This window comes from Capsicum annuum, chromosome 4 (assembly GCF_002878395.1).
Source record: "Capsicum annuum cultivar UCD-10X-F1 chromosome 4, UCD10Xv1.1, whole genome shotgun sequence".
NCBI classification, from domain to species: Eukaryota; Viridiplantae; Streptophyta; class Magnoliopsida; order Solanales; family Solanaceae; genus Capsicum; species Capsicum annuum.
The window spans coordinates 66,973,880-66,994,222 of NC_061114.1; positions in this window are offsets into that span (position 1 = coordinate 66,973,880).

Genomic DNA, 20,343 nt, shown 5'->3' on the forward strand with positions numbered 1-20,343 from the left:
ACCCAACCATAACCGCCCTGCACCATATGTTGAATGAATTCCAAACATATACCAAGATAAAACAATAATATTTCAAGGACATTAAATAAAGTATATAATCATAATCCAACAACCTCAATCAAGTATCCAACCGGTGTTAACCCCAATGCCAATACCAATACCAAGGTTGACACCAATATCGATACCGTCAATGCCCATAGTTATCTAACAAAGCCTCTATCCAGAATCAATAAAATTCGGTCGGGACATGCCCTTGACCATAGCCAAAATTAAGCTAATGAAATAACAAAATAAAAGAAGTCTATAATATGAAATAGAGCCTTTCGGAGTATGAAAGCTCACTAATTCAATCTGTCTCAAAGTTGTCCCCAAATCCAAGTCACGGAGCATGAGGAATGGTAGTATGGCCAGTTCCTGCATCGCGTGGGGATACAATACACAAAGATGGTTAACGGAGTTAATGCTAACATGTACTCAGTGATAAAGATAAAATAATGCCATTACTCAAAACCAAATTAAATAACCATATGCAATCACACATATACATATATATATATCGTGTTGGGATAGAGAACCGGGTTAAGCATACATTTCAAACTTTAACCTGGGTTGAGTAGCTTGACCATCCTAAAACCACCCATGGCCTATATGGGTTCATCTCTGTAACAACCCAATTTTCTAGAACTCAAACGTCACACGGTGCTCATGATTCCGAAGGACCACAAGCCAACCCTCTACTGATATCTGTACCTGAACACTACATAATATAGATAATAAATATGAAAAATAGCCATAAGGTTCAAAACATCTAAAAATACTTAAAATTGAAAACTAAATACTGATACATCTGTCCGAAAAGCCTCTAAACTATCTAAACGGTGGAGTTGATGGGACATATCCCCAACTAAATCCATCTACTGAAAATAAACAAAATCTGATACAAAAATGATAAAAGGATCATCCTTGAATGAAGGGGACTCACCGCTACATCTACTGCTGCTGACTGGGACTGAACTGCTAAGGGTACTCTGGATCTCGTGCCTCTAAACCTATGGTGTCAAATAAAATACCATAGCGCAAATGCGTCAGTACGGGAATGTACCGAGTATGCAAATGAGGTAAGGCTAAATACAAGGGCTTATGCAAGAACAATTACTTAACTAAATAATCATGAGAGTACTGAATGAAAACACATGTATGAATGCACAAACCATAATTACAATCATCAAGACTCTGAGAACTGAAACTCGAGTACTGCATTACTCATATCTGAACTCACTACTAACACTAAGATACTGAACATCTGAATTATCTTATACTGATAAATAAGTACTGAGGTGAGACATTTGTATCTAGTGAGTGATCTCATAATCTGAGGATATTGAAGCTGATTAACTGAATATACTCACATCAATGACTTAATTCAGAACTTTCTATTCTCAACTGACTGCATCTAAGATCAAACCTCTCTAACAGATGATTCTGGAGTCTACTATCAATGATTAAAAAATGATTATGTCAGAATCTGACAACAAGAATACTCAACTGAATCTGAGACTGAGATCAATCCTATCTAATGGGTGATCTCTAGATCTGATAACAAGAATACTCAACTAAATTTGAGATTGAGATCAAGCCTATCTGATGGGTGATCTTTAGATCTGATAACAAGAATACTCAACTGAATCTGAGACTGAGATCAAGTCTATCTGATGGGTGATCTCTAGAACTTATAATGAGATTACTTAACTGAATATAAGACTGAGATCAAGCCTATCTGACAGGTAATCTCTAGATCTAATAATGAGATTACTCAACTGAATATAAAACAGAGATCAAGTCTATCTGACGGATGATCTCTAGATCTAATACTGAATAACTTTATATGGGACCAAGCCTATCTGATGGGTGGTCCATGAATTAATAAAACTATCTGAGCTCCTCACTGATATAGATAACTGTATCTGACAGTCCTGACTTCTAAAGATTGATACTGAAACTATAAATGTAGGAAGTAGTCACTTAACCGACATGCCCCGAATCTTAACTGGTGGGGTCAAACCTGTAGCCCCAGCTGGAAGGGTGTTAATACTGTGCCACGGGTAAATACCTCTCTGGTCAAGCCTCTTAGACGGGTGACCCTCGCAAGAAGTCAAGCCTAAGATAATATAATAGTCAAGCCTATCTGACGGGTGACTATCATTTCCTGATGGGTGACTCCTGAATCCTGCGCTAGCTATGCAGTTCTGGAGTTCCGGGATTGCTCCTAACGACTCTACATCTCTGACAGGGAGCTGTCATCCCTGCCCTCGCTTGGTGCTAGCTCCTACTCCCAACTAAAAGACTCTGAACTAATTCTTAACTGAACACAAACTAAGATGGATCAGATACTGATCATGTTTCTCAAATAATCTGACTAAGTTAAGTTGAATTCACTTGGTTCCGTATCTGATAGAATACTACTGAATCTCGTTATCTGACTGAATGACATTGATCTTTGAATAGATTACTCGGTCACTATAGAGGTCAAAACTAAACACTTGAATACTACGAGGACTGAGCTGAGTACAGAACTGAGGCTAGATTACTAGCAATACTGAGACTACGGAGATTACTGAGATTTCTTAAGTTCTATATCTATCTGAGAATATAGAGTTCTATAACTTGCTGAGTTCTGAGAATCATGGCTCAACTGGAATTATCATAAAAACTGACACAGGCTCTAGACAGTAGCTAAATTATCGGGTATAAATACCCCCAGGACTCGATAACATAAAAGTAAAACATAACCATTCTTAAATAATCAAGACTATGGACATTCATTCACCATCACAATCACTAAAGCATCTCTTCAGGTATTTATAAATCATAAGTATGTAATAACATAATGGAACATGCTGTTGGATCATACTCCATTCAAAAAGTCCTTGCATCAGGCACTTCGCACATATTTAAGTCTTGGCATATACCAGAGAACACTTAATTGGGGAACTTCATGCTATCATGTTACAATTCATTCATCAAACACTTAGCATGTATTAAATTCTAAGCATGTACCAAAAAGTACATAATTGGGGAATTTCATGCCATCATGCCATAATTCATTCACTGAGGCTTTTCAACAAGTACTTGGCATGCATTGGGCTGGGATTTCTAATCAACATGCTATAATGGCTCTAATTCACTCACATAAGCATTTTATTAAGCATATGGGGAGCATGCTTTGCTTATTCAACAATTTTTATACTTAATTGACATGAACACATCACTTAACAAGCAACTTGAAAAGAGTTTGTCATGAACATCACACGGGTATCACATACTAGGGTTAATGCTTGAAAACCTTACAAACAACCATGAATAAAACTTAATAATAGCATGAACATCAATTTCTGCTCACGTGAATCATGGAAACCCACAAACATAAGATCTTTGAATTTTAGAAAAGGGTTCTTGAGCTTCTTAGATGAAAGGGACCCAAGAATCAACATCTACATACCTTAGAGAAACTTCTTCTTGAAATCTCTTGGAGAGATTCTTGATTTCTTGATTTCTCTTGAAGAAGAAAGAAGGGTTTTGATTTTGTAAAAACCCTAGCTCTTGTTCTTGAACAACTTTGAGAGAAAACAATGATATTTTAGGTGAAATGAGGCCAAATCCCATGTTAAGGAGTATATATAGGGGTTGGGAAAAGACCCTTTTCGCCCTTAGAATTAAATTGAAAAAAAATTCCGATTTTACATGTTGGTGCAATGCGCCATAATCTCGCCAACTCACTGGAAATTGGATAATCGGGAAACTGCTTGATGGCGCGACACAGTGGAAATAGCATTGCCACCTTGGTTGCAAACTGGAAAGGCACCGCGACGCGGTGGAATCGCGTTGGTGTACTGAAAATTGACAATTTTGAAATTAAGCCTTAGCGCGATGCGCCATAATTGCGGAGGCTCACTGGATTTTGATGATTGTCATTTGGACTGGCTCCGCGACGCGCTAAAGTGCTAGGTGGCATACTGTTTCACTAAAATGGTTTTAAATCTTCACTCGAGTGTTGGATTTGGGCGAATATGGTATTGATGAAAAGCTTATTCAATTCTCTACATGAAAAAAATTTGATATTGGGGAAATTCTACATGGTTCAAAATACTTCTCACTTGGGAAGCACTTCTCAACCTTTTAGGGCCAGATTAATACTTTATTGAATACGCTCTAAGGCTCAGCCTACGAGAGAATTTCATGGGGTCTTATAATATCTCCTCCTTGGAAATATTTTTCCTCAAATATTTCTTGATAGGCTAAGAATACTGATCGACTAAAGTTACTCAAGGAATGGGGGCATCTAAAACATGACTATGCAACTGGAACTACTGATATTCTGAACTCTCATCTGGACATGCATATCTGATGCATGAAATACTCGATTGAAACTACTCATAAGCTGAATTCTCATAATAGACATGCATATCTGATGCATGGATGCGTAACTGGGCTGATCTCATGAATGCATGACTGAACACACTGAAAAACTAAACTCTTTCTACTGAACGTGCATATCTAATGCATGAATGTCTGAGTGAACTGACTCTCGAAAGTATCACTGGCCATGCAATGATCACTGATGTTAACTTCCAAAAGTGAGTCTGAACATGCAAATGAATGAGTCTAAGAACATAAGAGCATCGCAATATCATGGGGTATCTCCCTCTTGGGACTCTATGTCTTTCTACAAACACCTTGCTGAAAAACTAGGGCGGTGCACGGGGCACCTACGAATTGGGACATGATTGACCGACTTAGATTTAAAACTAATGCATGACTCATGCTGACATATAAGCTCAAAATGGAAGCAAAGGACCTAACAATACATATCACAAAGATGAAGGACTCATAACATACCCAAATCTATATCAGGGAACTTTTTCTGATCATGGTGGGTCTGAAGCGCATAAAAACTGTTCTGACGCTGACCACTACTGGCACCAAAAGGGACACTCTGCTGAAGAAACTCTCAACCCCTCTGAGTTAGCGCTTTACACTCTCACATTCTATGGCTTGACTCACCACACCCAAAGTACATATCACTACTGACTCTACACACACCTAGGTGGCTCTTGCCACACTCTCCACAAAGCAGATTGGTACGAACACTACTAGCACTACTCAGAGCTTTGGAGCCTGGCGCCCTATCATAACTGACATCCCCAAACTTTGGTGTGGCTACACTAGTTGAGGTGGAGCTGGGATTGAAAATCTCTGACTATGCTGAAAATGGCTACCATCCTGGGACTCTGCCTGAGAAAAACCTTAACTACCTGTTCTGGCTTTCTTACTCACTCTCTCTTTTTCTTTTGCCTTATTTTCCTCAATATGCTGCGCATGCACCATCATCCTAGCAAGGTCCATATCTCTGTGAAGAATAGTAGTTCTACACTCTTTCAACACTAACCCGGATAAACCAGTCACAAACTTACTCATACTCGCTCTAGGGTCAGCTATTAAGTCAGGAGCATACTTAGCTAACTGGTTAAACTTAAGACAATACTCTATCACTATCATGGAGCCTTGCCTTAGGTTCATGAACTACTCTACCTTTTCCTCTCTCATCTCTAGCGGGAAAAACTTATCTAGAAAGCCATCCTGAAACTCCTGCCAAGTTGCAAAAGTTGCATCCTCCCCTCTACCATTCTTCCACATTACTACCCAATCATGAGGAATATCCTTCAACCTATAGGACACTAACTCTATACTCTCTGCCTAAAAAATATGCATAATCTGGGTAATCTTCCCCACCCCCTCTAGATAAAGTTGTGGGTCCTCACCTGCTACTGACCCAAAGAATTCTGGTGGACTCATTCTCATGAAATCTCTAATTCTGGCTGTGGTTGAACCCCATCTTGCTGAGATGAGGCCACAGCCTGACGGTTACCTTGAACATTAGTCACAGCTTGGGCTAGCGCCTGAAAAACTGCCCGAAACTCTGTATGTGACACATTCTCATTCTCAGGATCTACTGACTGAGGTGGTTGGTCATCAACCCTATGGGCATTATCTCTGCAAAGAGGCATACTCTGTACATGGAAGAAAGAGGTGTATTAGACTGAGGATCAACTTGAGTTCATACTCACTCGCATGATATGAATACTGAAAGAAGAAAAAATGCTCCTAAAAACATCTTATAGCCTCTTGTACATAAATGTGGCGTGCAACACACCCATGCACAAGACTCTACTAGATGTGGCTTTTCAGACTCACTAGAATACTATTGAACCTGGCTCTGATACCAAGTTTGTAACGACCTAATTTTTTGGAATCGAAATGTCACACAGTGCTCATGATCCCGAAGGACCACAAGCCAATCCTCTACTGATATTTGTACATGAACACTGCATAATATAGATAATAAATACAAAAACTGGCCATAAGGTTCAAAATATGTAAAAATACTCAAAATTGAAAACTAAATACTGATACATCTATCTGAAAAGCCTTTAAACTTTTGAATGGTGGTGTTGATGGGACATGTCCTCAACTAACTCCGTCTACTGAAAATAAACAAATCTGATACAAAAATAATAAAAGGATCAACCATGAAGTAAGAGGACTCACTACTACGTCTACTGTTGCTGACTGGGACTAAACTGCTAAGGGTAATCTGGATCTCGTGCCTCTTAACCTATGGTGTCAAATAAAACACAATAGCGCAAATGCATCAGTACAGGAATGTACCGAGTATGCAGACGAGGTAAGGCTAAATACAAGGGCTTATGCATGAACAATTACTTAACTGAATAATCATGAGAGTACTGAATGAGAACACATGCATGAATGCACAAACCATAATCACAATCATCACGACTATGAGTACTGAAACTCGGGTAATACATTACTGACATCTGAACTCACTACTAATACTTAGATACTGAATATCTGAATTATCTGATACTGATAAATAAGTACTGAGGTGAGATCAATTTTATCTAGCGAGTCATCTGGGAATTTGAGGACACTGAAGCTGATTAACTAAATATACTTACACCAATGACTGAATTCAGATATTTTTACTCTCAACTGACTGTATCGGAGATCAAACCTCTCTAATGGATGATTCTGGAGTCTACTATCAATGATATAAAATGATCTTGTCCAAATCTGATAACAAAAATACTCAACTAAATCTGAGACTGAGATCAAGCCTATCTGACGAGTGATCTCTAGATCTGATAACAAGAATACTCAACTGAATCTGAGACTGAGATCAAGCCTATCTGATGGGTGATCTCTATCTGATGGGTGGTCTCTAGATCTGATAACAAGAATACTCAACTAAATCTGAGACTGAGATCAAGCCTATCTAATGGGTGATCTCTAGATCCGATAATAAGATTACTCAACTGAATATGAAACTGAAATCAAGCCTCTATGACGGGTGATCTCTAGATCTGATATTGAATAACTTTATATGGGACCAAGACTATCTGACGGGTGGTCCATAAATTAATGAAACTATCTAGTTCCTCACTGATATAGATGACTGTATCTGACAGTCTTGATTTCTAAAGATTGATACTAAAACTGCAACTGTGGGAAGTAGTCACTTAACTGACATGCCCCAAATCTCAATTGGTGGGGTCCAATCTGTAACTCCAGCTGGAAGGGTGTCAATACTGTGCTATGAGTAAAGACATTTCTGGTCAATCCTATCTGACGGGTGACCCTCGCAGGAAGTCAAGCCTAAGGCAATATAGTAGTCAAGCCTATCTGACCGGTGACTATCATTGCCTGACGGGTGACTCCTGCATCTTGCGCTGGTTATGCAGTTCTGGAGTTTAGGGATTGCTCCTAACGACTCTACCTCTCTGACAGGGAACCGTTATCCCTTCCCTCACTCGGTGCTAGCTCCTACTCCCAATTGAAAGTCTCTAAATTGATTATTAACTGAACACAAACTAAGTTAAATCTGATACTGATTATATTTCTCGAATGATCTGACTGAGTTAAGCTGAATTCACTTGGTTTCGTATCTAATGGAATACTACTGAATTATGTTATCTGACTGAACGACACTAAGCTTTGAATAGATTATTCGGTCACTACAGAGGTCAAAACTGAACACTTAAATACTACTAAAACTGAGCTGAGTACAGAACTGAGGCTAGATTACTAGTGATATTGAAACTACGGGAGATTACTGAGATTTCTTAAGTTCTGTATCTGTCTGAGAATACAGAGCTCTATAACTTGCTGAGTTCTGAGAATCATGGCTTGAATGGAATTATCGTGAAAACTGACACGGGCTCTAAACAGTAGTTAACTTGTCGGGTATAAATACCCCCAGGACTCGATAACATAAAGTAAAACATAACCATTCTTGAATAATAAAGACTATGGACATTCATTCACCATCACAATCACTAAAGCATCTCTTCAAGTATTTATAAATCATAAGTATGTAATAACATAGGGGGACATGCTATCAGATCATACTCCATTCAACAAGGCCTTTCATCAAGCACTTCACATATATTTAAGTCTTGGCATGTACCGGAGAATACATAATTGGGGAACTTCATGCTATCATGTTACAATTCATTCATCAAATACTTAGCATGTATTAAAGTCTAAGCATGTATCAAAGAGCACATAATTAGGGAATTTCATGATATCATGCCACAATTCATTCACTAAGGATTTTCAACAAACACTTGGCATGCATGGGCTTACACACAATTGGGGATTTCTAGTCAACATGCTATAATGGCTCTAATTCATTCACATAAGCATTTTATCAAGCATATCGGGAGCATGCTTTGCTTATTCAATAATTTCTACACTTAATTGACATGAACATATCACTTAACAAGCAACTTGAAGAGGGTTTATCATGAACATCACATGGATATCACATACTAGGGTTAAAGCTTGAAAACCTTACAAACAACCATGAATCAAAACTTAATAATAGCATAAACATCATTTTTAGCTCATATGAATCATGAAAACCCACAAACATAAGATCTTTGAATTTAAAAAAGGGTTCTTGAGCTTCTTGGATAAAAGGGACCCAAGAATCAAAATCTACATACCTTAGAGAAACTCCTTCTTGAAAGCTCTTGGAGAGATTCTTGATTTCTTGATTTCTCTTGATGAAGAAGGAAGAGTTTTGATTTTGTAGAAACCCTAGATCTTATTCTTGAACAACTTTGAGAGAAAACAATGATATTTTGGGTGAAATGAGGCCAAATCCAGTGTTAAGGAGTATATATAGGGGTTAGAAAAAGACATTTTTCACCCTTGGAATTGAATTGAAAAAAACTCCCAATTTTACATGCTAGCGTGACGCGCCATAATCATGCCAGCTCACTGGAAATTGGACATTCGGGAAACTATTTGATGGTGTGACGTGGTGGAAATCGCGTTGCCATCTTGGTTGCGAAATGAAAAGGCACCGTGATGCGGTGGAATTGCGTTGGTGCATTGGAAATTGATAATTCTAAAATTAAGCCTTGGCGTGACACGCCATAATCACAGAGGCTCACTGGATTTTGATGATTTTCATTTTGGCTGGCTCCGCGATGCGCTAATGTGCCAGGTGACACACTATCTCACTAAAATGGCTCTAACTTTTCGCCCGAGTGTCAGATTTGGGTAAATTTAGTATCGACAAAAAGCTTATTCAATTTTATACATGACAAAAAGTTGATATTAGAGAAATTCTACATGGTTCAAAATACGTCTCACTTGAGAAGACACTTCTTAACTTTTTAATGCTAGACTAACACTTCACTGAACATGCTCTAAGGCTCAGAATACGAGAGAATTTTGCTGGGTCTTACAATCTCCACCTTCTGAAAGGGCCCCAATGCATGTTAGTTTCACGATCGAAGAAAAAGAACCTGAGATGACTAGTACATCTTCCAAAATATAAAGTGTGTCATCATGCACAAGGTCACCAAGACCACCTCACATCGTTCAACGTGAGTTTCTAGTGCCAGTCCTCCAATACCCCCACCTTTTATGGCCTTGATACTCAACCCTACTTAAGCCCATATTAAAACCATTTACACATTCCAACCATTTACCAAGGAGTCTTTTGTTTAGGCATTAACCGTTGGTATCGTCATACCAAAATTAAAGCTTACAAGTTTATCCTTTTATGCTTTACCAGAACTATTAAATCAAGTTGACTCCAAAGTTTCCAACTAAATCAAAACCATGGCCATCAAGGCCTTTCCAAACCATTTAAAACCAACCAAACCAATTTTAGTTCTATTACCTTTTATGCACTGCAAAGATTTCAAGAATAGCCATACTATGTGACAAAATTATTCTCGTTGGCATTTTAACAAACAGGTTAAGGTCACATATGTTTCAAAACCATAACCAAGTAATTTTGGGAAAATCCAAAGTATCACTAAATCCATTTACCATAACCATGCCTTCCACAATGTTAAAATCATATTACAAGCATGAAAGAACCATCATTAAACCATGAGAAACACTATTCAACTATGAACATCTAAAACCCGAACCATTATTTCAACTACAACATTATCATGAAAATCATACATTAAAACATATGCTCTTTGTAAAATAAAAATGATGGAGGAGTAACATGCCTTAGACACCAAGAAAGACGAAGAGAAACCACCCTGAAAGCCTTAATTGATTATCTTAAAGAAACCCTAGCATTTTGCTTGAGAAAGAGTTGAGAGATATTTTAAGAGTGTTTGATTGAGAATAATAGGTTAATTAATTCCTAAAAGGTGTTTTATGTCTCAAAGAGATTTACAAAGTAAAAATGTCTAGAATGCCCAAACTTAAAACTCTAAAATTATCGCAGGTAGCTACGAGTTGACCCCTTGACTTATGACTACAACATACAACTCGTACCATGGAGTCGTCACCAAGATAGTGACTAATACACCCATACACTGTCCACCATATGACTCTCTAACCCCCACTCGTGACTAGATCATACGACTAGTATGGTCCGATCGTACCTAAGACTGAAACCAAAAGGATTGGACACTAGAAAATATACGACTCAAGCTTCACACTCGTACCCTATCCTCACGGATCTTATGGAGCCACTCATACTCAAATCCAAGTCAAGTTACTAAGTTACTGATTTGATTAAGGGACCGACCCAAATGAATCTTCACTACCACTAACGACCCGCACCCACCAAACCATAACCACAATAGATACCCAACCACCCTTCACTAGTACCCTAACGACTAGGGTCTCCTAACTTATACCCATATCATACAACTTGTATGGTGAGTCGTTACAAGGACAGTGAGTCAAAAACATAGAAAATTTCCAAGGGCCAAAACCTAGGGTATTTCATAAGGGTAAGAAGAAAGTGGTTGAGACTGTAAAGGTTACCAGAACTTACTCAACAAGGTGTGTTGAGAAGAAATTATTGGGAGATGTCATAAAGGCAAATAAATTTACAACCTCAAAGAGAAAGAGGTTGAAAAGAGAAGCGGTATTAGATGAAGAAACTGTGGAAGTGGTTGAAGTTTAAGTATGAGAGGAAGATATTGAGGTTGATATTATTGTTTTTACTAAAAAAGGAGGAAAAAAGTACAGGATAAAAGAAAGACTAGGTCCTTCCCAACAAAATCAAGGAGACCAACTAGTATGAGACAAAACACATTACTGTAAAGAAAAAAAATTGTGGGACATGGTTCCAAGAAGAGTAAAGTGGTTGAAGAAGAACTTGGTTCTAAGAGAATAAAGGTGGATAAAGTTGAGAAGAGTGTGACTAGGAAAGAAAGAAATGAGACTCTAAGATCTCAGAAAGTGTTGATTGAGAGTATATTTAACTCTAGGATATTTGATAAACCTGGTATGGTGGAGTTAGTTGAGTGTGTTAAGCATCGGGGATGGTTGCACCTCCTAGAGAAACCATTCCCTCTGTCTTTGAAGATGGAGTGAGACAATGTTATTATACATAAAATTCTCAGATTATGGGATGAGTTTGACTGCTTAAGTTCAAGGGAAGAAACTAAAACTGGATGAAGAAATTCTTGGGAAAATTTTAGATGTTCCTATTATTTGTTTAAGAACTATTTCTAAACAACAGCCCTCAAATGAGTTTATGGCGGATGCCTCAAAGTAGGGGGAACTTTTTGGCTATTGTGAGAAAGAAATTTCTCAAAAGCGAGTTCCAAATGGTTTTTGAGTTTGTCAATAAGGTAGTGTTGCCTAGATCTGAGAAGAGAATAATAGATTTTGTTATGGATCTGTATGTGATTGAGTGCCTCAATATGTTTGAACTGATTAGTCTACCTGCCTTGATGTTGGAGCATATGTATAAGGTTATCCATATGAATAAAGAAAAATATGGTATTCCTTATGGTTATTTCTTGAATAGGGCATTTGATTACTTTGGGGTTGTTGGTGAAAAAGAGAATCTTAAAACTGCAAAGCAGATGTTCACCTTGACAAGCTTAATTGAAAATAAATATGTAGGTAAAAGGGTGGGGACCATATCCCAGGTGTAAGAATTATTATTAGCCTAGGAGAAGTTGAGCGAAAGGATGGCAGAGATAAGGATCAGTTTGGTTGCTAAGGATGTAAAAATTCTACAGTTAAAGATGAGGAACCAGCAGCTTTCCACAAAGGGACCAGGTTCTGCTGAAGCACTTAGAGCAGAAAATACAGAACTCAAGACTAAAGTCTCAACACTCTCTGAGGAGGTTCAAGGGTTGAATGCAAAAGTTAACGACCTCACTAATAAGTTGTTGAATGTTCATGCTGGTGAGAGTGCTAGGATGAAAATGTTGCTCAAATCCTTCTTCCTCAAACCTCCATCTACGTAATCCCCCCTGTTTTGTTGTCTGTTGGAACCCTGTGTTAGTTTTTGTTATTGTTTCTAGAGGCTTTTTAGGTTTAAAAAGTTTATGTTAATTTTAAATTGCAATGTATGGTACTTGCTTATCTATAATGAATGGAATTTTATTTTATGTCTATCAAACGTTTCTCCTTACTTAAATCATGCATTCATGTTAGCGTTGTCCAAGTGATCATGAGTTAACCAAGTTGTGCATATTACTATCATATCTTAGTGTTCATACTTAGTTATGATGCAAAAAGGGGGGATATTGACTTCACTATAATAGGGAATAGGTACCATAAGTAATGAAGAGAAGAAGTGTTGATGATAGGGGTAATTTTAACAAGGGGAACACACACTGATACTATGATACTATTGTGATGTCTGTGATAAGAGAGGGTGAAGAAGGGATACCACTAATAGGGGAAATGTTGGTGTATGTGCAGATATAGTTACTCTAAATCTGAATGAATTTTGATGTTTATGAATATGGTTTGTCATCATCGAAAAGGGGAAAAATTATTATCTCATGTTTTGATGATGACTAGATAATATTGGAGGACCAGCTCCCTTGTACACTTTGACCAAGTAAAGCTGTCACATATTTGCATAATTTTATCTGCTAGTACAACAACTGTGTAGGTGCATAGCATATCAAAATTACACTTGATCCAATTAAAATTTTATCCTTAATTTTATACTACTATAAATACTTAAGATTGCTTTTTCCTCCATAGTTTTTTCATGGCAAAAACCCTTTCTAAGCTCAAGATCCAAATCTCTTTATGCTTACAGTTCAGGCTTTCTTGAGTAGATTTGTAATTGGTTTACTCAAAGATTAAGAGTAAAGTTTTTTTTTGTTGAGTCTCTTAGGTAGAGTTACCTAAGTTTGTGTTGGTTAGAGTTAACCATTATTGAAAGTGAAATTGATAGAGATGTCAAGAGGTGATTGTAATAGAGTTACTACAAATTGAAGAACTTATAGTTAAGTTCTAAAGAAGACGGTAATCAAAATGTGTTTTGATTATAGTGGAGATTGAGAGCCTGTAAGTGCATGTCGTTGTTTTTTCCTCCTTAAGCAAGGAAGTTTTCACGTAGATCTTTGTGTTGATTTATTTACCTCATATTTGTGTGTTCACTGTTTTATTATCATATTACTCTCTGCAGGGATTTAGTCTCTTAGTTGTGGTGTACCCCACGTTTCAACATTAAGTTCTTCATTAGCATTGCCATCATTTTTAAAAAAAATCTAACATCAACATCATTATCGCAACCATCAAAATCATAACACCTACACCAATAGAAGTATTGTCATCAACTCCACAATACCACTGTGAAGGCAAACATTTAGCAACTATAAAATTTCTCAATAAAGTTTTTGCAGCTTCAACCACATTAATTAAACTCTCTGATTGTCACTTTTTTCTTGGTAACTCTGTGGAGAATAAAAGTTAAGATAAGAAAGCTTATAGACTCAATTTTTTTGCATAACAAATAATTGATAATCGAAAAAAAGGGTCATACAAAATTCAAGAAAATTTTATATTTTAAGCAATAAGCGTAAGGCTTTTACTTTTGGTATAAACACAAACTTTATTAATGAAAGGTGTGGAACTTGGGACAATTTTTTACTACCATTATTGAAAGCAATTGGCTTCAACTTTTTTACTGCCGTCTTTGAAAGAAATTAGATTCAATTTGTATCCAAGAATAATGGAGCTCTTTGTTAAAGAAGATGGACCCACATAATTTGAAGAATTAATTAATAAAAAAATACATAAATTCACATATTAACTTGCCATTATTACCTAAAATTTCATCCTTTTAAAATAATTATAAAAATCCTGAATTTCTCTTCAGGTCGCAATATATCACTTAATTAAGATCACGATATATCACTTAGGGTTGGAATACATCAGGGGACCCGCTAAGTCATGTATTGTAATCATTACTGAACCGGCTAAGTAATGTATCATGATCTTAAATAATGTATCGCGATCATTACTGGATCGGCTAAGTAATATATCACAACAAAAATTCAAAATTTTATATATAATTTTAAAAGAGTGAAGATAGGATGTACTAGCTAGGATTAATAAAATTTGTCCTTAATTAATTAGTGTAGGCGAATTATTTTATTTTAAAAGAATTAGTTAGTAAGAGTTTTGAACTAGCTTGGAAAGAAAGAAAATTTTCTTGGAGAGAAAGAAAAAAAAAGAAAAAAAAGGAAAACATTTTGCCGCCTTTGCTGATCGCCTCGACGAATGCTATAAATAGCATTTCTCTCCTTTTGCAAATATATCAACCAATATAGCACTTACTGCCAACCCTTTCAAAAAAATTCCTCATTTTCTTTAGTTACATTTTATATTACCTTATGCTTTAATATTAGAACTTGTTGATATTTGTATTAATAATTTTGTTAATTCTTATATCCTCTAATTAATTAGGGAAGTTCTTATTTAATTCTGAAGAAATATTTCACGCTGTTGAAATAGTTTTTAGGATAGTGCCTAGCACGACTCAAGTACAATAAATATATTACTTAAAATAATATCGTTATAATTTTACATATATTGTTGTAATACTGATATTATTATTCTATTATAATTTTGTTAACAGTTGAATAATATTGTTATTATTATTTTTCATTGTTCCCCATCAATTTAAGAAACTATGGCAAGTAATTCTACTCCTGGTACTTCTGCTACCAAAGCAACTCTTAATGTTCTTATTCCTGTTGTTCTACCATATGCAAAGCCGTTTTCTGATGTTTCAAATATTGAAATATTCGCTAATGAAAACTTTAAAAGGTGGCAAGAATGAGTTTTTTCACTACTTGATGTTCATGGTGTTGCATATGCTTTGGCACAAATACAACCTAGTGCAGACGTTGATGGCAAAATTTTGGAGTCATGTTAATACACCAATAAGGTATGTCGCCATACTATTTTACAAACAATTTCTAATGAATTGTTTGATGTGTATTGCAGTTGCAAAGAAGCAAAAGTCATCTGGGAAGCTTTAATCAAGAAGTTTACAGCTGAAGATGTAACCAAACAAAAGTTTGTGGTTGAAAAATTTTACAATTGGCAAATGAGTGATGTGAAAGAAATAAAAATTCAAATAAATGAATATAAAAAACTATTAGAAGATTTGAAGGCTGAGGACATCTCTTACCAGAAAAATTTATTGCTGGGGTGTTGATTGAAAAATTGCCTAAATCATGGAATGACTATAAAAATAACTTGAAACATAAGCAGACAAATTTTACTATTGAGGAAATAATAACTCATATTCTAATTGAAGATACCAACAGAAAGGAGTCATTCAAAGCTAAGCAGACTGCAGTCAATGCAAATATAGTACAAGGTCAATACAGCAACAACAGAAGGTATGGTAATAAGTCTTAAGGTTACAAACCTAATAATCCCAGTTTTAAGAAAAGGAGAGGTACTTATTTTACTTGTGAAAAATTAGGTCATTATGCCGCTCAATGTAGGTACAGAATGAGAAATAACAAAGAAATGAGAAATCCTCCCAAAGCTAATTTAGCTGAAGGAGATGAAATAATTGCAGATGTTATCTCTAAAGTAAATATGGTGGCACATATAAAAGAATGGGTAGTAGACTTTGGAGCTACTCGACACATTTGTAAAAATGGAGAAGCATTTGCCTCCTATACATTAATAGGAGATGATAGTGAAGTAGTCTTCCTTGGAGACTCAAGAACTGCTAAAGTCTTGGGCAAGAGTAAAGTACACCTAAAACTCACTTCGGGAAAAACTTTAGCCCTAATGGATGTGCTACATGTTCCCACAATGCGAGCAAACCTGATTTCTGTGGATTTGCTGGATAAAGATGGAATGAAAGTGTTTGTTGAATCTAATAAGATTATTTTGATAAAAAATAAAGTATTCATGGAAAAAGGCTATTGTAACCATGGACTTTATGTACTTAATATTATCAATAATAACGCATTAGCTCCTGCTTATATGATTGAGTTTATCTCTTTATGGCATGCTAGATTAGGACATGTTTATATTAAATATATAAAGAATATGCAATCACTTGGTTTAATATCTGATTTAGATTTAAGTTATTTTGATAAATGTGTAATATGTGCTGAAACTAAAATTACTAAAAAGTCATGTTTTTCAGTTGATAGAGAAACTGAATTGTTATCTTTGATTCACACTGATTTGGGTGATTTAAAATAAACTATGACTAAAGGTGGTAAAAGATATTATGTGACCTTTATTGATGATTTCTCCAGATTTACTAAGTTGTATTTGCTTACAAATAAAGACGATGTATTTGATGCTGTTGTGTCTTATAAATCTGAAGTTGAAAATCAGCTTAGTAGAAAAATCAAGAGAATTATATCTGATAGAGGTGAAGAATATGTATCTTTAAATTATTTTTGTGAAAAGGAAGGTACTATTCATGAAGTAACTCCGCCTTATTCTCCTGAGTCTAATGGTGTAGCTGAGAAAAAAATAAGATACTGAAAGAAATGATGAATTCTATGTTAATTAGCTCTCATGCACCTAATAATTTGTGGGGTGAAGCTATTTTATCTACATGTCATTTACAAAATAGAATTCCTCATAAAAGAACTGGCAAAACCCTTATGAATTGTGGAAAGGTTATAAACCTAATTTGAAATATTTAAAAGTGTGGGGTTGATTTGCTAAAGTTCTTCTTCCTGAACCTAAAAAGAGGAAAATTGCTTCTAAAACTGTTGATTGCATGCTTATTGGATATGCTGAACATAGTGCTGCGTACAGATTTCTTGTCTTGAAAAATGATGTACTTGATATTAATACTATAATTGAGACAAAGAATATTGAATTCCTAGAACATATTTTTTTACTATGTGATAAAATCTCTCATGCACCTTTTGAAAATAGAACTGAATCGCCCTCTAATATTGAGGTACTGAGAAGGAGTAAAAGGTCTAGAAAATAATATTTCTCTTGTAGAAATAATTTTTAAACTTTTCTTGTTGATAATGAACCATCAAATTATTTTGAAGTTGTATCTTCATCTGATGCTAAATTTTGGAAAGAGGCAATAAAAATTGAACTTAATTCAATTATGAAAAATAAAATATAGATTTTAACTGATTTGCCTCTTGGTGCAAAACCAATTGGTTGTAAATGAATTTTCAAAAGGAAACTTAATCCGAATGGATTTATAGATAAATATAAAGCTCAATTAGTAGCTAAAGGATTTTCTCAAAAGCAAAATATTGATTATTTTGATACATTTGCACCAGTAACAAGAATTGCTTCTATTCAATTATTAATTGCTTTAGCATCAATTCATAAGCTTTTTATCCATCAAATGGATGTAAAAATACTTTTCTTTATAGCCTTAAACAAGCTCCTAAATAGTGGCATGAGAAATTTGATCAAGTCTTAATAAAAAACGATTTTTCTTCTGTTGAGGTGGATAAATGTGTTTATACAAAAATGGTAAACAATGATTATGTGATAAGTTGTTTATATGTTGATGACATGTTTATATTTGGTACATGTTTAAATATTGTGGAACGTATCAAATTATTTTTGTCTACTAACTTTGATATGAAAGATATGGGTGAAATGAATATGCTATTGGGAATTAAAGTTATAAGGAGTGAAGATGATATAATGTTGTCATAAGAACATTATGTAGAAAGACTTCTTAAAAAAGTTGAATGTTGGGAGGTAACTCCTGTAGCCACTCCTTATGATGTTAATTCCAATTAAAAAAGAATAATAGTGACCCAGTTGCTCAGTCTAAGTATGCACAGATCATTGGGAGTTTGATACATTTAATGAATTTTACTAGGCCTGATATAGCCTATGTCGTGTGTAGACTGAGTAGATATACTCATAATCCTAATAATGAGCATTGATCTGCATTAATGAGGCTGATAAAAAATTTGAAAGGAACTATAAATTATGGTATTTTGTATAGTGGATTTCCTTCAATCTTAGAAGGATATTGTGATGCAAATTGGATCTCTGATTCAGATGAGACAAAATTCACTAGTGGTTATGTGTTCACCCTTGGTGGTGGTGTAGTATCATAGAGATCAGCTAAGCAGACAATTATTGCTAGATCAACTATGGAGTTAGAATTTGTTGCTTTGGAATTAGCTGGTACTAAGGCTGAATGGCTAAGAAATTTCTTAGCGAATATCCCTTTTAAAAAGGATGATCTGTTGCCTCATGGCCCTTTGAAAAAGGATGATCTATTGCCTAATATTCCTTTGAAAAAAGATGATCTGTGGTCTAATATCTCTTTAAACAAGGATGATCAGGTGCCTCCTGTGTATATACACTGTGATTGTCAAGCCACAATTGCTATTGCGAAGAATAAATCTTACAGTTGTAAAAGTAGACATATGAAATTGAGGCATGATGTTAGTAAGCATTTGCTGAGAGATGGAATAATTTTCATTGATTATGTGAAGTCAAAACTGAATTCGACCGATTCACTGATTAAACTCGTGGGAAGAAAATTAATTTTTCAAACATCAAAAGAGATGGGGTTAAGACCAATATGATTGTCAATAGAGATGGTAACCCAACCTATGAGATTGGAGATCCCATGAAGTAGGTTCATATGGGTAATAACAAGTCGATATTGACTCTACGCACTTATTGAGAGTGCTTGAACTGCTATTAAAATTGAGGGATGGGTTATTAACTCTTAATGAATTCATAGCCCTTATGGATGGTGTATTTAAAACAGTGTACACTTGATAAATTCACCTATATGTGAAGTGGAATGAGGTCGTTCCTACGAGACTTTTGGCCTTAGTCTCTAGAGCTCATATGAATACCAGGCACGCGCATGGCCTATTAGCGCAAAACCACGTTGAACAATAAAATTACGATCAAAATGTAATTGATAAAATCTCTGACTTACAACTAGAATTATTTGATTCATAGAAATATTATATTTCACTAATAATTCTGTAAGTTAAATTTTATTGATTTAAGTTTGGTTCATAGTCCAAAAGACATCAAACCTACTGCATTTTGTCCATGCAAATCCAACAAGTTAAAACATTTTTCTATAAATTCTTTTGAAATAATGTAGGGATTGTAAGTGAAATATTTTATTTCAAAAGAATTAGTTAGTAAGAGTTTTAAACTAGCTTGGAAAGAAAGGAAAATTTTCTTGGAGAGAAAGGAAAAATTCACTTGGAGAGAACGAAAAAATAAAAAAAGAAAACATTTTGCCGCCTCTGACCGCCTCAACGAATGCTATAAATAGCATTTCTCCCCTTTTGCAAATATATCAACCAATATAGCACTTACTGCCAATCCTTTCAAAAATTTTCCTTCTTTTCTTTAGTTACATTTTATATTACCTTATGCTTTAATATTAGAATTTGTTGGTATTTGTATTAATAATTTTGTTGATTCTTGTATCCTTTAATTAATTAGGAAAGTGTTTGTTTAATCTTGAGAAAACATTTTACACTGCTGAAATAGTTT